This window comes from Rhinoraja longicauda, unplaced genomic scaffold (genome assembly GCF_053455715.1).
Source record: "Rhinoraja longicauda isolate Sanriku21f unplaced genomic scaffold, sRhiLon1.1 Scf000227, whole genome shotgun sequence".
Taxonomy (NCBI): Eukaryota; Metazoa; Chordata; class Chondrichthyes; order Rajiformes; family Arhynchobatidae; genus Rhinoraja; species Rhinoraja longicauda.
Window position 1 is genome coordinate 1,449 of NW_027601445.1, and position 18,566 is coordinate 20,014.

The 18,566-nt window shown below is 56.6% G+C and overlaps 1 long non-coding RNA gene across 1 annotated transcript; it reads left to right on the top strand.

Moving 5' to 3' along the window:
* Window positions 1-2,731: 2,731 nt before the first annotated feature.
* Window positions 2,732-18,300, top strand: LOC144590618 (uncharacterized). Its single transcript, XR_013546473.1, has 3 exons — window positions 2,732-2,877; window positions 8,574-8,642; window positions 18,204-18,300. It is a non-coding gene; the product is annotated as an uncharacterized LOC144590618 (long non-coding RNA).
* The last annotated feature ends 266 nt before the right edge of the window (window positions 18,301-18,566 follow it).

Below are 18,566 nucleotides of genomic sequence, written 5' to 3' on the forward strand. Positions count from 1 at the left end.
CTCTCCCTCTCCCCATCTCTCCTCTTCCCTCCATCTCTCCCTCTCTCTCTTTCTCTCCTCTCCTTTCCTCCTATCTCTCCTCTCTCCTCCCTTCCCCCCTCCATCTCTTTCCCCATTTCTCCCTCTCTCTCCCCATCTCTCCCCCTCTCGCCTCTTTCTCTCTCTCTCTCTCCATCTTTCTCTCTTTCCATCTCTCCCTCTCTCTCTCCCCAACTTTCCTCTCCTTTCCTCCTATCTATCCCCTTTCCTCCCCTCCCCCCTCCATCTCTCTTTCCCCATTTCTCCCTCTCTCTCCCCATCTCTCCCCTCCTCCTCCCCCTCTCCCCTCTTTCTCTCTCTCTCTCTCCATCTTTCTCTCTATCCATCTCTCCCTCTCTTTCTCTCTTTCTCTCTCCTCTCCTTTCCTCCTATCTCTCCCCTCTCCTCCCTTCCCCCCTCCATCTCTCTTTCCCCATTTCTCCCTCTCTCTCCCCATCTCTCCCCTCCTCCCTCTCCCTCTCCCCTCTTTCTCTCTCTCTCTCCATCTTTCTCTCTTTCCATCACTCCCTCTCTCTCTCCCCAACTTTCCTCTCCTTTCCACAGTCTAGGAGCTGCAACTGCAAAAGCTCGGTCACCCCTGAGCTTAAGCCTAGACCGTGGGATAGTGAGTAGCCCCAAGTCGGCCGACCTGAGGGACCTGGAGTTAGAGAGGGGGGTTAGAAGATTTTTGATGTAGGGGGGGGGGGAGTGTCCATTTAGGGCTTTATACGTGAATAGGAGGAGCTTGAAGTTGATTCTGTACCGTACAGGGAGCCAGTGGAGAGAGGCCAGAATCATCGGGGTGATGTGGTCCCTTTTACGGGTACCCGTCAGGAGTCTCGCTGCGGCGTTTTGGACCAGTTGCAGGCGGGACAGGGAAGATTGGCTGATCCCAGTGCATAGGGAGTTGCAGTAGTCTAGGCGGGAGGAAATGAAAGCGTGAATGATTTTTTCTGTGTCGTCGAATTGGAGGAAAGGTTTGATTTTAGCAGTGGTTCGAAGTTGGAAGAAGCTGGCTTTTACCACAGCGTTGACTTGCTTATCAAATTTTAATGCAGAGTCAAATATCATGCCGAGGTTTTTGACATGCGGTTTGACTAGGCAGGATAGACTTCCAAGACTGCCTGTTATCGATTTGATGGAGTCGGGGGGGGGGGGCCGAAAGAAGAAAACCTGGAGACAAGAAGGAAACACTTCCGGCTAATTTCTTATTAAATTCTTTTTAAGGGTATCAAAACAATCCTGAAATTAAATATTTCCAATTCTTAATCCTTGTTTTAAAGTGAATGGGTTCCAAAGTTTCAAAAAGAATCATATTTATTTCTCAGATTATAAGTAGCTTTTTCTAATGGGATACAACTACGCATTTCTGCATACCATCTTGCAATTCTTATTTCATTGTGATCTTTCCAAGTGACCGCCACACATGTTTTTGCTATTGCTATTGCTATTTTGAGAAATCTTTCCTGATATTTATCTAAAATTAATCCTGGTAATATTCCTTTAGTATCTCCCAATAAAAACAACCTTGAATCCAACGGTATGGTCTTATTCATCAATTGTTCCAAAAAGTTTTTTATGTCTTTCCAAAAAGGAGTTACCTTCGGACATGCCCATGTGGAGTGTAAAAAAGTACCCACATCCTGGTAGCATCTAAAACAAATTTCAGGTAAATTTGGATAATTAAGGGGTTGGACACGTTAGAGGCAGGAAACATGTTCCCGATGTTGGGGGAGTCCAGAACCAGGGGCCACAGTCTAAGAATAAGGGGTCGGCCATTTAGAACGGAGATGAGGAAAAACGTTTTCAGTCAGAGAGTTGTGAATCTGTGGAATTCTCTGCCTCAGAGGGCAGTGGAGGCCAGTTCGTTGGATGCTTTCAAGAGAGAGCTGGATAGAGCTCTTAAGGATAGCGGAGTCAGGGGGTATGGGGAGAAGGCAGGAACGGGGTACTGATTGAGAATGATCAGCCATGATCGCATTGAATGGCGGTGCGTACAGGCTCGAAGGGCCGAATGGCCTCCTCCTGCACCTGTTGTCTATTAAGGATAGCGGAGTCAGGGGGTATGGGGAGAAGGCAGGAACGGGGTACTGATTGAGAATGATCAGCCATGATCACATTGAATGGCGGTGCGTACAGGCTCGAAGGGCCGAATGGCCTCCTCCTGCACCTTTTGTCTGTTGTCTATTGAGATGAGGAGGAATTTCTTTAGTCAGTGGGTGGTGAATAAGTGGAACTACATCTCCCAGCGTCCCTCGCGGGGCGGCCCATGACGTCAGTCCGCACTGACGCCATTGATTGGCGGTGAGGCTCACCTGGTGACTACATCTCCCATCGTCCCTCGCGGGGCGGCCATGACGTAAGTCGGCACCGACGCCGTTGAGTGGCGGTGAGGCGAACTGGTGACATTGGACTACATCTCCCAGCGTCCCTCGCGGGGCGGCCCATGACGTCAGTCCGCACTGACGCCATTGATTGGCGGTGAGGCGCTAAGGTGACTACATCTCCCATCGTCCCTCGCGGGGCGGCCATGACGTCAGTCGGCAACCGACGCCGTTGAGGCGTAATGGTGATATTGGACATCTCCCAGCGTCCCTCGCGGGGCGGCCCATGACGTCAGTCCGCACTAACGCCGTTGATTGGCGGTGAGACGATATCTGGAATGGGACTACAGCCCCCAGCGTCCCTTGCGACGCGACGTCACAAACGTAATTGGGGGCGGGGTAGAGAGGAGGGGCCGCCGCCGCCATCGTCGTCGTCGCCGCCGCCGCTCACAGGAGGAGCTCTCGCACCGCATCCATCGGCTTCCAACGCACCGGGAGGATGGCCGATCCGAAGTACGCCAACCTGCCGGGCATTGTGAGTGTGCTGGGGGGGGCGATGGCGATGAGGGTGGGGGGAGGGAAGAGAGGGAGAGAAAGAGCGAGAAGCTTCCAGAGCGCTTCCAGCAACCGAACCGCGCCCCGGGGCGGGCGGCTCCAACTGTCACTCTGGCCCCGCCCCCTCCGGGGACGCATGACTCCGCCCCTGCGGCCCCGCCCGTGGATTGGTCCCCGCCCCCCTGGCAACACCCACCGCCCTCTCCCAATGCAACACCCCACTGATTGGCCCACCCTGCCCTGGCAACACCCCACTGATTGGTCCCCTCCTCCTGGCAACACCCCACTGATTGGTCACCGCCCTCTCCCAATGCCACACCCCACTGATTGCTCCCCTCCCTGCCCTGGCAACACCCCACTGATTGGTCACCGCCCTCTCCCAATGCCACACCCCACTGATTGCTCCCCTCCCTGCCCTGGCAACACCCCACTGATTGGCCCACCCTGCCCTGGCAACACCCCACTGATTGGTCCCCTCCTCCTGGCAACACCCCACTGATTGGTCACCGCCCTCTCCCAATGCCACACCCCACTGATTGCTCCCCTCCCCCTGGCAACACCCCACTGATTGGCCCACCCTGCCCTGGCAACACCCCACTGATTGGTCCCCTCCTCCTGGCAACACCCCACTGATTGGTCACCGCCCTCTCCCAATGCCACACCCCACTGATTGCTCCCCTCCCTGCCCTGGCAACACCCCACTGATTGGTCACCGCCCTCTCCCAATGCCACACCCCACTGATTGCTCCCCTCCCCCTGGCAACACCCCACTGATTGGTCCTCCCCCCTGGCAACACCCCACTGATTGGCCCACCCTGCCCTGACTACACCCCACTGATTGGTCCTCCCCCCTGATTGGTCCCCTCCTCCTGGCAACACCCCACTGATTGGTCACCGCCCTCTCCCAATGCCACACCCCACTGATTGGTCCCCTCCCCCTGGCAACACCCCACTGATTGGTCCTCCCCCCCTGGCAACACCCCACTGATTGGTCACCGCCCTCTCCCAATGCCTCACCCCACTGATTGCTCCCCTCCCCCTGGCAACACCCCACTGATTGGTCCTCCCCCCTGGCAACACCCCACTGATTGGTCACCGCCCTCTCCCAGTGCCACACCCCACTGATTGGTCCCCTCCCCCTGGCAACACCCCACTGATTGGTCCTCCCCCCCTGGCAACACCCCACTGATTGGCCCACCCTGCCCTGACTACACCCCACTGATTGGTCCTCCCCCCTGATTGGTCCCCTCCTCCTGGCAACACCCCACTGATTGGTCCTCCCCCTGGCAACACCCCACTGATTGGTCGCCTCCCCCTGGCAACACCCCACTGATTGGTCCTCCCCCTGTCAACACCCCACTGATTGGCCCACCCTGCCCTGACTACACCCCACTGATTGGCCCTCCTCCATGAAAACACCCCACTGACTGGTCCTCCCCCTGGCAACACCCCACTGATTGGTCCTCCCCCCTGGCAACACCCCACTGATTGGCCCACCCTGCCCTGATTACACCCCACTGATTGGCCCTCCTCCATGGAAACACCCCACTGATTGGCCCACTCCCTCTCCCGTGGCAACACTCCACTGCCCCCTCCTCAGTGGCGCCCCCTGTGCCCAAGGGTGGCAAAGCACCTCCCGCCCCCAGACATTGGGGCATTTTGGATATAGTATAGACGCGTCGGGCCGAAGGGCCTGTCTGATGTGAAGGGCGGAACCGCAGATGTTGGTTTAAACCGAAGGTAGACACAGAGTGCTGGAGTAACTCAGCGGGTCAGGCAGCATCTGTGGAGAACATGGATAGGTGACGTCACCTATCCATGTTCTCCACAGATGCTGCCTGACCCGCTGAGTTACTCCAGCACTCTGTGAAACGTCACCTATCCATGTTCTCCACAGAAGGGAGGGGAGCGTAGCATAGGGGAGGGGAGGGGAGGGGAGGGGAGGGGAGGGGAGGGGAGGGGAGGGGAGGGGGAGGGGAGGGGAGGATATTACGGTGGTAGTCCAACTCTGCCCTGTGAAGTGATAATCACCTCATGTCTAAACCTCTGCCACAGAGGGCAGTGGAGGCCAATTCACTGGATGAATTTAAAAGAGAGTTAGATAGAGCTCTAGGGGCTCCAGCTCCAGTCTTTCCAATCTTTCCTCATATGACAGTCCCGCCATCCTAGGGATTAACCCGGTGAACCTCGTTTCACGTCTCTTCCCTCCTTATCATCTACGCATCTGTGGCCTTTGTCCAACCATCTGCCTATCCGACACCCCCCTCCCCCTCTCCTGCCTCCACCTATCACTCAACCGATCTTCCTCTCTCCCAGCTTCCCACCCCCCACCCCAGTCCACTACAGTTAGGCTGAAAGAGGGTCCCGACCCGAATCGTCACCTATCCATGTTCCCCACACATGCTGCCTGACCCGCTGGGTTACTCCAGCACTCTGTGAAACGTCACCTATCCATGTTCCCCACAGATGCTGCCTGACCCGCTGGGTTACTCCAGCACTCTGTGAAACGTCACCTATCCATGTTCCCCACAGATGCTGCCTGACCCGCTGGGTTACTCCAGCACTCTGTGAAACGTCACCTATCCATGTTCCCCACACATGCTGCCTGACCCCGCTGAGTTACTCCTGCACTCTGTGTCTACCTTCGGTGGGACTTGGGTAGTTGGGACACCTTTGCCCGTCATGGGCGAGTTGGGTTTGTTTCCATGCCTGTATCGGTTTAGTTTATTGTTCCGTGTAACGAGGTACAGTGAGAAGCTTTGTTGCTGCGTGCGATCCAGTCAGCGGAAAGACTGTACATGATTACAATCGAGCCGTCCACAGTGTACAGTCACAGGGTAAAGGAATAACGTTTGGTGCAACAACTATAATGCAAGTTGGGGGTGGTTTACCACTGGGACTGCGTGTGCTGGTGCTGCAAGGCTGGAGATTCTGGCAGACTCCCTGCCTGGGGATGGTGCCAGCACTCTGGGCTCCCGGGGGGGATGGTGCATCCACCGTTTACTGGAACAGGGAGCGGGCCTGGCGAGATGCCGGTCTGTATCACCACTCACACCAGGCCAACACTGCCGCCAGTGAGGCTGCAGGCAGTCTGAGAGAGTCATAGTCACGCTGCATGGAAACAGGCCCACAGTCCCAGCCCACCCCACCCACACTGCCCCATAGTCACACTGTGTCATAGAGTCACACTGCATGGAAACAGGCCCTCAGTCCCAACCCACCCACACTGACCCACCTCCTCCATAGAGTCACACAGCACGGAAACGGGCCCTCAGTCCCAACCCACCCACACTGACCCACCTCCTCCATAGAGTCACACAGCACCGAAACAGGCCCTCAGTCCCAACCCACCCACACTGACCCACCTCCTCCATAGAGTCACACAGCACCGAAACAGGCCCTCAGTCCCAACCCACCCACACTGACCCACCTGCCCCATAGAGTCACACAGCACCGAAACAGGCCCTCAGTCCCAACCCACCCACACTGACCCACCTCCTCCATAGAGTCACACAGCACGGAAACGGGCCCTCAGTCCCAACCCACCCACACTGACCCACCTGCCCCATAGAGTCACACAGCACGGAAACGGGCTCTCAGTCCCAACCCACCCACACTGACCCACCTGCCCCATAGAGTCACACAGCACCGAAACAGGCCCTTAGTCCCAACCCACCCACACTGACCCACCTCCTCCATAGAGTCACACAGCACGGAAACGGGCCCTCAGTCCCAGCCCACCCACCTGCCCCATAGAGTCACACAGCACCGAAACAGGCCCTCAATCCCAGCCCACCCACACTGACCCACCTGCCCCATAGAGTCACACAGCACAGAAACAAGCCCTCAGTCCCAGCCCACCCACACTGACCCACCTGCCCCATAGAGTCACACTGCATGGAAACAGACCCTTCAGCTCACAGTGGCGCAGCGGTAGAGTTGCTGCCTCACAGCGCCAGAGACCCGGGTTCCATCCTGACTACGGGTATCACAAAATGCTGGAGTAACTCAGCGGGTCAGGCAGCTTCTAGGAGAGAAGGAATGGATGACGTTTCAGGTCGAGACCCTTCTTCAGACTGACTACAGGTGCTGTCTGCACAGAGTTTGTATGTTTAGTTTAGTTTAGAGATACAGCGCGGAAACAGGCCCTTCGGCCCACCGGGTCCGCACCGACCAGCGATCCCCGCACATTAACACTATCCCACACACACTAGGGACAATGTTTACATTTACCAAGCCAATTAACCTACAAACCTGCACGTCTTTGGAATGTGGGAGGAAACCGAAGATCTTGGAGAAGACCAACGCAGGTCACGGGGAGAACGTACAGACGGCGCCCGTAGTCAGGATCGAACCCGGGTCTCCGGCGCTGCATTCGCTGTAAGGCAGCAACTCTACCGCTGCACCACCGTGACCTGCGTGGGTTTTCTCCGGGTGCTTCGGTTTCCTCCCGCACTCCAAAGAAGTACAGGTTTGTAGGTTAATTGGCTTGAGATAAAAATGTCAAATTGTCCCTAGTGTGTGTAGGGTGGTGTTAGTGTGCAGGGATCGCTGGTCGCTGTGGACCCGGTGGGGTGAAGAGCCTGTTTACATGCTGTAAATACCGACACACTCCCCGGGACCCCCCTGTAAATAAACTTAGGGCTAGCAGGTTCCCAGGCGGGCTGAAGGGCCCGTCTCCCTGCTGTATCTGCCCAAGGCAAAGGATCTGTGCCGGTGGATCTACACTGTAGTCCCCGACGCTGTAGGCCCGGACAGTGTAGCCAGGATAGTGTAGGCCCAGACAGTGTAGGCCCGGACAGTGTAGGCCCGGACAGTGTAGGCCCAGACAGTGTAGGCCCAGAGAGTGTAGCCCGGACAGTGTAGGCCCGGACAGTGTAGGCCCGGACAGTGTAGGCCCGGACAGTGTAGGCCCGGACAGTGTAGGCCCGGACAGGGTAGGCCCGGACAGTGTAGGCCCGGACAGTGTAGTCCCGGACAGTGTAGGCCTCGACGCTGTAAGCCCGGACGCTGTAAGCCCGGACGCTGTAGGCCCGGACAGTGTAGGCCCAGACAGTGTAGGCCCGGACAGTGTAGGCCCGGACAGTGTAGGCCCGGACAGTGTAGGCCCGGACAGTGTAGGCCCGGACAGTGTAGTCCCGGACAGTGTAGGCCCGGACAGTGTAGGCCCGGACAGTGTAGGCCCGGACAGTGTAGGCCCAGAGAGTGTAGGCCCGGACAGTGTAGGCCCGGACAGTGTAGGCCCGGACAGTGTAGTCCCGGACAGTGTAGGCCCGGACAGTGTAAGCCCAGACAGTGTAGGCCCAGACAGTGTAGTCCCGGACAGTGTAGGCCTAGACGCTGTAGGCCTGGACTGTGTAGGTCCGGAGGCCTGGGCGCCACCTAATGGAGGTTGCGTAGGAACCCGCCTCCCGGCCCGGGCGGCCGCCATTGGTGGAGCGGGAGCTGGGTGAGGTCACGTGGGGCGCGGGGCGGTGACGTCACCTTGTCCCTTATTTGAGAGTGAGACAGTTGGCAACCCTACCTCCCATTTAAGGTCCCTGGAGATGATGGTTCCAGGGAACTTAAAAGACTCCACAGATGTGAGCGTAGTGTTGTTGATGGTGGGAGCGGAGAGGGGAGAGGGAGAGGGCGCTCTCCTGAAGTCCACTATCAGTTCCATCCTTTGCGTTTCAGGCCTTCAACGAGCCCGACGTCTACGAGACCACGGACTTGCCAGAGGATGACCAGGCACAGTTTGAAGCGGTAAGCTCTGCAAACCCGCGGCTCCTGCCCTTCCCCTTGTAGCCCCGCGCGCTAATCTTGCTTTATCTCTCCCCCTCTTGGTGCTCGTGTTAGTTCAACAGCCCCCCACTACTACAATCTTACACGTCTCTATAAGATCCCCTCTCATCCTTCTAAACTCCAGTGAATACAAGCCCAGTCTTTCCAATCTTTCCTCGTACGACAGTCCCGCCATCCCGGGATCAATCTCGTAAACCTACGCTGCACTGCCTCAATAGCAAGGACGTCCTTCCTCAAATTAGGAGACCAAAACTGCACACAGTACTCCAGGTGCGGTCTCACCAGGGCCCTGTACAACTGCAGTCGTCTTACATTTTACATAACACATCTTAACCAACTGCAATGTGACCTCCCAACTTCTATACTCAATGCTTGACGAACGATCAAAACTCTTTGACTTTCTGCTACATTGTGAATTCACAAAGAACCGCAGATGCTGCCTTCCAAACGAAAGACACAAAGTGCTGGAGTAACTCAGCGGGTCAGGCGGCATCACTGGAGATAGACACAGATTACTGGAGTAACTCAGCGGGTCAGGTAGCATCTCTGAGGAGAAGGGACGGGTGACGTTTTGGGTCGAGACCCTTCTTCAGACTGATTATAGAGTGGGAGGAAGAGAGAGTTGGGGACAGGAGTGATAGGTGGACACAGGCGAGGGAGGTTTTGGAGAGGCAGATGGTTCAACAAAGAAATGACAAAAATATAAGATCAAGATTAGGGTGGATAAAGGTTAGCGGTAGAGTTGCTGCCTCACGGCACCAGAGACCCGGGTTCCATTCCGACCACGGGCGCTGTCTGTGCGGAGTTTGTACGTTCTCTCCCCGTGACCTGTGTGGGTTTTCTCCGGGCGCGCCGGTTTCCACCCACACTCCAAACACGTACAGGTTTGTAGGTTAATTGGCCTCGGTAAAAAATTGTAAAATGGCCCTAGTGTGTGTGGGATAGTGCTAGTGTGCGGGGATCGCTGGGCGGCACGGACCCGGTGGGCCGAAGGGCCTGTTTCCGTGCTGTATCTCTGAAGTCTAAAGCCTTCCTGCTCCACATTTCACGCCACTTATCTGGTCATCTCACTTTCATCTTCAGCCTTTGTCCAACCAACTGCCGCTCAAACCTCACCCCCCTCCCCTGTATCCACCCATCACTCGCCAGGCTTTTAGAGATACAGCGCGGAAACAGGCCCTTCGGCCCACCGGGTCCGTGCCGCCCAGCGATCCCAGCACACTAACACTATCCTACACACACGAGGGACAATTTGTATTTAACATTTACCCAGTCAATTAACCTACATACCTGCACGTCTTTGGAGTGCGGGAGGAAACCGAAGATCTCGGAGAAAACCCACTCAGGTCACGGGGAGAACGTACAAACTCCGTACAGACGGCGCCGTAGTCAGGATCGAACCTGAGTCTCCGGCGCTGCATTCGCTGTAAGGCAGCAACGCTACCACCCCTCCTCTCTTCCAGCTTTCCTTCCCCCACCTCAACCCCCTCCCCACAATGTCAGAAGAAGAGTCTCGACCCGAAACGTCACCTATCCATGTTCTCCACAGATGCTGCCTGACCCGCTGAGTTACTCCAGCACTCTGTGAAACGTCACCTATCCATGTTCTCCACAGATGCTGCCTGACCCGCTGAATTACTCCAGCACTCTGTGTGTCTTTTTTGGTAAACCCTCTCCCCTTCCATGTTCCCGGTAGTCATAGGAGCAGATCTAGGCCATTCGGCCCATCGAGTCTACTACGCCATTCAATGGTGGTCATCGTGAGATTTGGGAGCCATTTTTCTTGATTGAATTGTTTGGTTTTCTGGGGTTTGGCTTGTGGGGGGCAAGGTTTGTTTAGCAAAACCCAGCCTGACCGAACGTCATCTTAACCCCATCACCAGTCCCCTCCCTCACCACCCCCTCTCCTTCATTACCTGTCTCTACACCCTCCCTCTCTCCCTCACCCCGCTCCCCCACCCTCTCCACACCCCTTCCCTTCTCCCCCCCCCCCCCCCCCCCCCCTCTCCACCTTTTACGAGGATGTTGCCAGGACTAGAGGGTGTGAGCTACAGGGAGAGGTTGGGGCAGGCTGGGACTCTATTCCTTGGAGCGCAGGAGGATGAGGGGCGATCTTATAGAGGTGTACAAATTCATGAGAGGAATAGATCGGGTAGATGCACAGAGTCTCTTGCCCAGAGTAGGGGAATCGAGGACCAGAGGACATAGGTTCAAGGTGAAGGGGAGAAGATTTAATAGGAATCTGGGGGGTAACTTTTCCACACAGGGGGTGGTGGGTGTATGGAGCTGCCGGAGGAGGTAGTTGAGGCTGGGACTATCCCATCGTTTAAGAGACACTTGGACAGGTACATGGATAGGACAGGTTTGGAGGAATATGGGCCAAACGCAGGCAGGTGGGACTAGTGTAGATGGGGCATGTTGGCCAGCATGGACAAGTTGGGCTGAAGGGCCTGTTTCCACGCTGTATCACTCTATGACTCGATGACCTGCCTCCTTCCCTTCCCCCTCATTTACCCCCCTCCCTCCTTAACCCAAGTCCCCACGCTCACCTGCTCCCTCACCACCCTCCCCACTCCACCCTCCCTACCCCCCTTCCTCCCCCACCTTCCTGCACCCCTTTCCCCACCCTCACCATCCATCCTCCCCTCTCTCCACACCCTTTCCTCCCTCGCCCCTCTCCCCATCTTTCCTACCCCCCCAACCTCACCTCCCCCTCACCTGCTCATTCCCCTCACCACCCCCTTGCTCCTGCCCCCTCTCTCCTTTACCCATCTCCCGCCCTCCCCTCCCCCTTCCATTACCCCCTCCCCGCTCTCTCCTCCCACCTCTCTCATTCACCCTCTCCCCTTTCTCATTCCCCCCTCTCCCAACCCACATCATCCCCCTCCCTCCACCCCTCCCCCTCCGTCCCTCCACCCCCCGCACCCCTTCCCTCCGTCCACCCCCTCTCTCCCCCCACCTTCCCCGCTCTGTCCCTCCCCCCATCCCCCCTCCCTCCTTTTCACTCCCCACACTCCCCCCCCCCCCCCCCCGTGTCGAGACGGAGAATGTTTGTTCTGCACCATTTACTTTGTGTGCCGCACTGACCTGCGTTTCTCCTCACAATGCTTGCCTTGCAACATCCTTTGTGTGTGGACTCTAGTTTGCTCAAGTAAGCAGCTTTTTAAAAATGCTTTCCTCACTCCATCCCCCCCCACCCCCCCCCCCCTTGCCCCCCACCCTCGCCCCTGGTCTGCATGCTGTAGTCTGGCTGCCCTGCATGTAAACCCAGTCCAAACGCCTAGAGGTGGTGGTGGACAACTCCAGCCCTCAGACGCTTCCTACTGTAGAGAGCAGGCAGCCTCACCTCGAGTGTGTGTGTGTGTGTGTGTGTGTGTGTGTGTGCGCGAGTGTGTGTGTGCGTGTGCGAGTGTGTGTGCGTGAGTGTGTGTGTGTGTGAGTGTGCGTGTGCACATGTGTGTGTGTGCATGCGTGTGCGAGTTTGTGTGTGCGCGGGTGTGCGTGTGCGCGAGTGTATGTGTGTGTGCGCAAGTGTATGTGTGTGCGCGGGTGTGCGTGTGTGTGTCTGCGCGAGTGTGTGCGTGCGTCTGTATGTGCGTGCGTACGCGCGAGTGCGCGTGCGCGAGTGTGTGCACGAGTGTGAGTGTGTGTGCCACGAGTGTGCGTGCGTGTGTGTGTGCGTGCGAGCGAGTGTGTTTGCGCGAGTGTGTGTGTGCGCTCGAGAGTGCGCGATTGTGTGTGCGTGCGAGTGTGTGTGCGTGCGTGTGCGCACGAGTGTGAGTGACACGAAACGCTGGAGTAACTCAGCGGGACAGGCAGCATCTCTGGAGAGAAGGAATGGGTGAGGTTTCGGGTTGAGACCCTTCTTCATTCTGAGCGTGTCTCTGTGTGTATATGTGTGGGTGACTGTGTGTGTGTGTGTCTGTATCTCTGTGTTTCTGTGTGTGTGCACGTGTGTGTGTGCGCATGTACATCCTGTGCAGTATGCATGTTTTCGTATGTATTGGTGTGTCTGTGTGTGTGCACGCATGTGCGTGCGTGCACGTAGTTGTGTGTTGGTGTGTGTGCATGCATTTGTGTGTGAGCACGTGTGCGTGCCTGCGTGTCACAGCGTCAGGTTCGATCCTGACCTGTGGAACTGTGTGTGTGTGTGTGTGGAGTTTGCACGTTCTCCCCGTGACCGCGTGGGTTTTGCAGCGGGTGCTTCTGTTTGCCAAAGCTGTGCGGCTTTGTGGATTAATTGGCTTCTGTAAACTGTCCTCTGGTGAAGAGAAAGTGGGAGAACGCAGAAGTAGAGTGTGGTCGGCACGGACGCGGTGGGCCGAAGGGCCTGTAAACGTGATGTGCCCCCCATCCCTCCTCTCGCTTCACCTATCCACGTTCCCCAGAGATGCTGCCTGACCCGCTGAGTTACTCCAGCACTCTGTGAAACGTCACCTATCCACGTTCCCCAGAGATGCTGCCTGACCCGCTGAGTTACTCCAGCACTCTGTACCTATCCACCTATCACTCGCCAGGCTTCCCACTTGTTTCCTTGTGTGTGTTTATGTCTGTCTGTGCGTATGTGTGTCTCTGTGTGAGTGTGTGTGTCCCTCTCTTTGTCTGTACCACTGTATCTCTGCAATTTCTGTTTAAATATCCTCTCCTCCTCTCCCCTTTCCCCCCCCTCTCTCCCCTCCTCTCTCCTTTCCCCCACTCTCGCCCCCTCTTCTCCCCTCTCCTCCCCTCTCTCCCCCCTCTCCTCCCGTCTCATAGAAACATAGAAAATAGGTGCAGGAGTAGGCCATTCGGCCTTCGAGCCTGTACGCACCGCCATTCAATATGATCATGGCTGATCATCCAACTCAGTATCCCGTACCTGCCTTCTCTCCATACCCCCTGATCCCTTTAGCCACAAGGGCCACATCTAACTCCCTCTTAAATATAGCCAATGAACTGGCCTCAACTACCCTCTGTGGCAGAGAATTCCACAGATTCACCACTCTTTGTGTGGAAAAAAACTTTCTCATCTCGGTCCCTCAAAGACTTCCCCCCTTATCCTTAAACTGTGACCCCTTGTTCTGGGACTTCCCCAACATCGGGAACAATCTTCCGCATCCAGCCTGTCCAACCCCTTAAGAATTTTGTAAGTTTCTATAAAATCCCCCCTCAGTCTTCTAAATTCCAGCGAGTACAAGCCGAGTCTATCGAGTCTTTCTTCATATGAAAGTCCTGCCATCCCAGGTCTCCTCTCTCCCCCTCCCCTCTCCCCCACCCTCTTCTCCCCTCTCCTTCTCCCCCTCTCCCCCTCTCCCTTTCACCACCTACCCTCACTCGACCTTTCCAGCTTGACAACATCTTTCCTATAAACACGGTGCCCAAAACCGAACATGATACTCTAAATGCAGCCTCACCAACGTCTTGTACAACCGCAACATGACCTCCAAACCTCCGCACTCATACTCTGACTGGTAATCAATGCTCTGATTTTCTGCTGTGTTGTGAAGACACAAGGAACTTCAGATGCTGGCTTATAAAATAAAGGCACAGAGTGCTGGAGTAACTCAGTGGGTCAGGCAGCATCTGTGGGGAACATGGATAGGTGGACGTTTCACAGAGTGCTGGAGTAACTCAGCGGGTCAGGCAGCATCTGTGGGGAACATGGATAGGTGACGTTTCGGGTCGGGACCCTCCTTCAGCCTAACTGTAGTGGACTGGGGAGGGGGGTGGGGGAAAGCTGGGAGAGAGGAAGATCGGTTGAGTGATAGGTGGATACAGGAGAGGGGGAGGGGGGTGTCGGATAGGCAGATGGTTGGACAAAGGGCAGAGATGCGTAGATGATAAGGAGGGAAGAGACGTGAAACGAGATTCACCGGGTTAATCCCCGGGATGGGCGGGACTGTCATATGAGGAAAGATTGGAAAGACTGGAGCTGGAGCCCCTAGAGCTCTATCTAACTCTCTTTTAAATTCATCCAGTGAATTGGCCTCCACTGCCCTCTGTGGCAGAGGTTTAGACATGAGGTGATTATCACTTCACAGGGCAGAGTTGGACTACCACCGTAATACCCTCCCCTCCCCTCCCCTCCCCTCCCCTCCCCTCCCCTCCCTCCCCTCCCCTCCCCTCCCCTCCCCTCCCCTCCCCTCCCCTCCCCTCCCCTCCCCTCCCCTCCCCTCCCCTCCCCTCCCCTCCCCTCCCCTCCCCTCCCCTCCCCTCCCCTCCCCTCCCCTCCCCTCCCCTCCCCTCCCCTCCCCTCCCCTCCCTCCCCTCCCCTCCCTGCATGCACATGAGCTTGTGAGACGTAACCTGTTTGTGTGACAGGCCGGGGGTGTTGGCAGCTGGTGGTGGGGCCTGCCTGCATTTATGTGGGAGACGCCATTAACGTGGCTCTGTGTCTGTGCGTGATCTGCCTTTGTTAATATCTCACTGTGGTGTCCTCTCTCTCTCTCTCTCTCTCTCTCTCTCTGCCCCTCTGCTTCCCCCACCCTTCCCGCTTCCCCCCCTCTGCCCTCTCTCTGTGTCCAACTGTGGAATGTGGAGGAGCTGGTAAGAAGGACATGGTCTTATTGCAATCATTAGGCATGGGGCGAGAGAGGGGGTGGGGGGTCGGGGGCAGGGTGGGGGGGTGTGGGTAGTGGGGGGGGGGAGGCGGTCGGGGGCAGGGTGGGGGGGGCGTGGGTAGTGGGGGGGGCGGTGGAGGGCAGGGTGGGGGGGTGTGGGTAGTGCGGGGGCTGGGTGGGGGGGTGTGGGTAGTGGGGGGGGGCGGTGGAGGGCAGGGTGGGTGGGTGTGGGTAGTGGGGGGGGCGGTCGGGGGCAGGGTGGGGGGGTGTGGGTAGTGGGGGGGGCGGTGAAGGGGGCAGGGTGGGGGGGTGTGGGTAGTGGGGGGGCGGTGCGGGGGGAGGGGGGTAGTGGGGGGGGGGGGGGGGGCGGGTGGGCGAGGGCAGGGTGGGGGGGCGTGGGTAGTGGGGAGGGGGGGGAACAAGGGAGCATTTTTTACTCCTATTTAGTTTGGTTTAGTTTAGAGATACAGAGCGGAAACAGGCCAAGTCCACGCCGCCCAGCGATCCCCGCACACTAACACTATCCCACACACACTAGGGACAATTTACATTGACACCAAGCCAATTAACCGACAAACCCGCACGTGTTTGGAGTGTGGGAGGAAACCGGAGCGCCCGGAGAAAACCCCACGCAGGTCACGGGGAGAGAGAACGTACAAACTCCGTACTGACAGACAGCGCCCGTGGTCGGGATGGAACCCGGATCTCTGGCGCCGTGAGGCAGCAGCTCTACCGCTGCATCACCGTGACCTCCTGTTGGGCCTCATGAACACCACTATTGTACCCTGCCTTCACCCCCACCCTGGCTGCATGTTCCAGGCCCCCACCACCCTCTGTGTAAAAGAACAGCTCCACACAAAGTCATCTCATTGTTATCAGCACACAGTTAGTCACAGAGTCACCCAGCGTGGAAACGGGCCCTTCGCCCAACCTGCCCGTGCTGACCAACATGCCCATCTATGCTAGTCCCAGACTTTGCTGGCTTTACCTTGCACTGAACGTTATCCCCTTTATCTGTACACTGTGGACGGCTCGATTGTAATCGTGTGCAGTCTTTCCCTGACTGGATCGCACGCAGCAACAAAGCTTTTCACTGTACCTCGGTACACGGGACAATAAACTGAACTGAAACCTGCCTGCATTTGGCCTATCTCCCTCTAACTTACCCTGTCCATGTACCTGTCTAACCGTCCACAGTGTACAGTTACAGGATAAAGGGAATAACGTTCAGTGCAAGGTGAAGTCCGATTAAAGATAGTCCGAGGGTCTCCAATGAGGTAGACGGGAGGTCAGGACCGCTCTCTAGTTGGTGAGAGGACGGTTCAGTTGCCTGATAACAGCCGGGAAGAAACTGCCCCTGAATCTGGAGGTGTGCGTCTCCACACTTCTGTACCTCTTGCCCGATGGGAGAGGGGGGAAGAGGGGTGACCGGGGTGAGACCGGTCCTTGACTTTGCTGCTGGCCTGAACTACTTTCTTCGTGACCCTTGGACTATCTTTGATCGTACTTTACTGGCTTTTCTGTGCCTTACACGTAAACATTATTCCATTATCCTGTATCAGTACACTGTGGACGGCTCGATTGTAATCATGTACAGTCTTTCCACTGACTGGTTAGCACGCAACAACAAAGCTTTTCACTGTACCTCGGTACAACGAGACAATAAACTCAACCCGACCCCAACTCAACCCGACCCAACTCAAGCCAAGCCAAGCCAACTCAACCCAACCCAACTCAACTCAGCCCAACTCAACTAATCCAAGCCAATTCAATCGAAACCAACTCATCCCAAGCCAAGCGAAGCCAAATCACCCAACCCAACCCAACTCATCCCAAGCCAAGCCAACTCAACCCAGCCCAACTCAAGCCAAGCCAAGCCAACCCAACTCATCCCAAGCAACTCAACCCAACCAAGCCAACTCATCCCAAGCCAAGCCAACTCAACCCAGCCCAACTCAAGCCAAGCCAACCCAACTCAACCCAAGCCAACTCAACCCAACCCAACTCATCCCAAGACAACTCAACCCAGCCCAACTCATCCCAACCCAACCCAAGCCAACTCATCCCAAGCCAACCAACTCAACTCAGCCCAACTCAACTCATCCCAAGCCAACTCAATCGAAACCAACTCATCCCAAGCCAACCCAACCCAACTCATCCCAAGCCAACCCAACCCAACTCATCCCAAGCCAACCCAACCCAACTCATCCCAAGCCACCCAACCCAACTCATCCCAAGCCAACTCAACCCAACCCAACCCAACTCATCCCAAGCCAAGCCAACTCAACCCAACTCATCCCAAGCCAACCCAACTCATCCCAAGCCAACCCAACCCAACCCAACTCATCCCAAGCCAAGCCAACTCAACCCAACCCAACCCAACTCATCCCAAGCCAAGCCAACTCAACCCAACTCATCCCAAGCCAAGCCAACTCAACCCAACTCATGCCAAGCCAACTCAACCCAACTCATGCCAAGCCAACCTCAACCCAACCCAACTCAACTAATGCCAAGCCAAGCCAACTCAACAAAACCCAACTCAACCATCTACGACTCTCCCTCTCCCCTCCCAACCAAGATCATGTTCAATCCCCACCCTTCCCCTCCCATCCAAGGGTGACCAAGTCTCACCCCTCCTTCACTCCCCTCTCCTCCCCTCCCACCCAGAGTAGGATTTGATTGGAGATTCTCCTCAAGGTTTGCAGGTTCACAAGTTATAGGAGCAGATTTAGGCCATTCGGCCCACTCTGCCATTCAATCATGGCTGACACAAAATGCCGGAGTAACTCAGCGGTCAGGCAGCATCTCTGGGAAAAGGAATGGGTGACGTTTCGGGTCGAGACCGTCTTCGGGTCTTGGACGGGGCTGTTCCCAAACCGGAAGGGTGGGGGGTGGAGGGGGCATGGTGGCGACGGGCCGAAGGGCCTGGTTCCGTCTGCTCCTGAGCCATTCTCTTGCTCCCCCCCCCCCCCTCCGTGTGCAGGAGGAGCTGAACAGTGACAGTGTGGAGCGCATCGTGGTTAACCCCAACGCTTCCTACGACAAGTTCAAGGACAAGAGGATCAGCACCAAGGACATCGGTGAGTGACGGGCCGAGCGGCCACCCACGGCCCGGGCAGGAAGATGAGAGAGTCCCGCGGTATCGAGGGCAGATGCCAGCGTGGGCAGCAGGTTGGACGAGGCATTGAATGAAGGCTTTGTGGCCCCGTTTGGGGACAATGCCAAGACAGGCGGAGGGCTGGAGGTCGTGCAGAGATTTCAGATTTAGATTTAGAGATACAGCACGGAAACAGGCCCTTCGGCCCACCGGGTCCGTGCCGCCCAGCGATCCCCGCACACTAACACT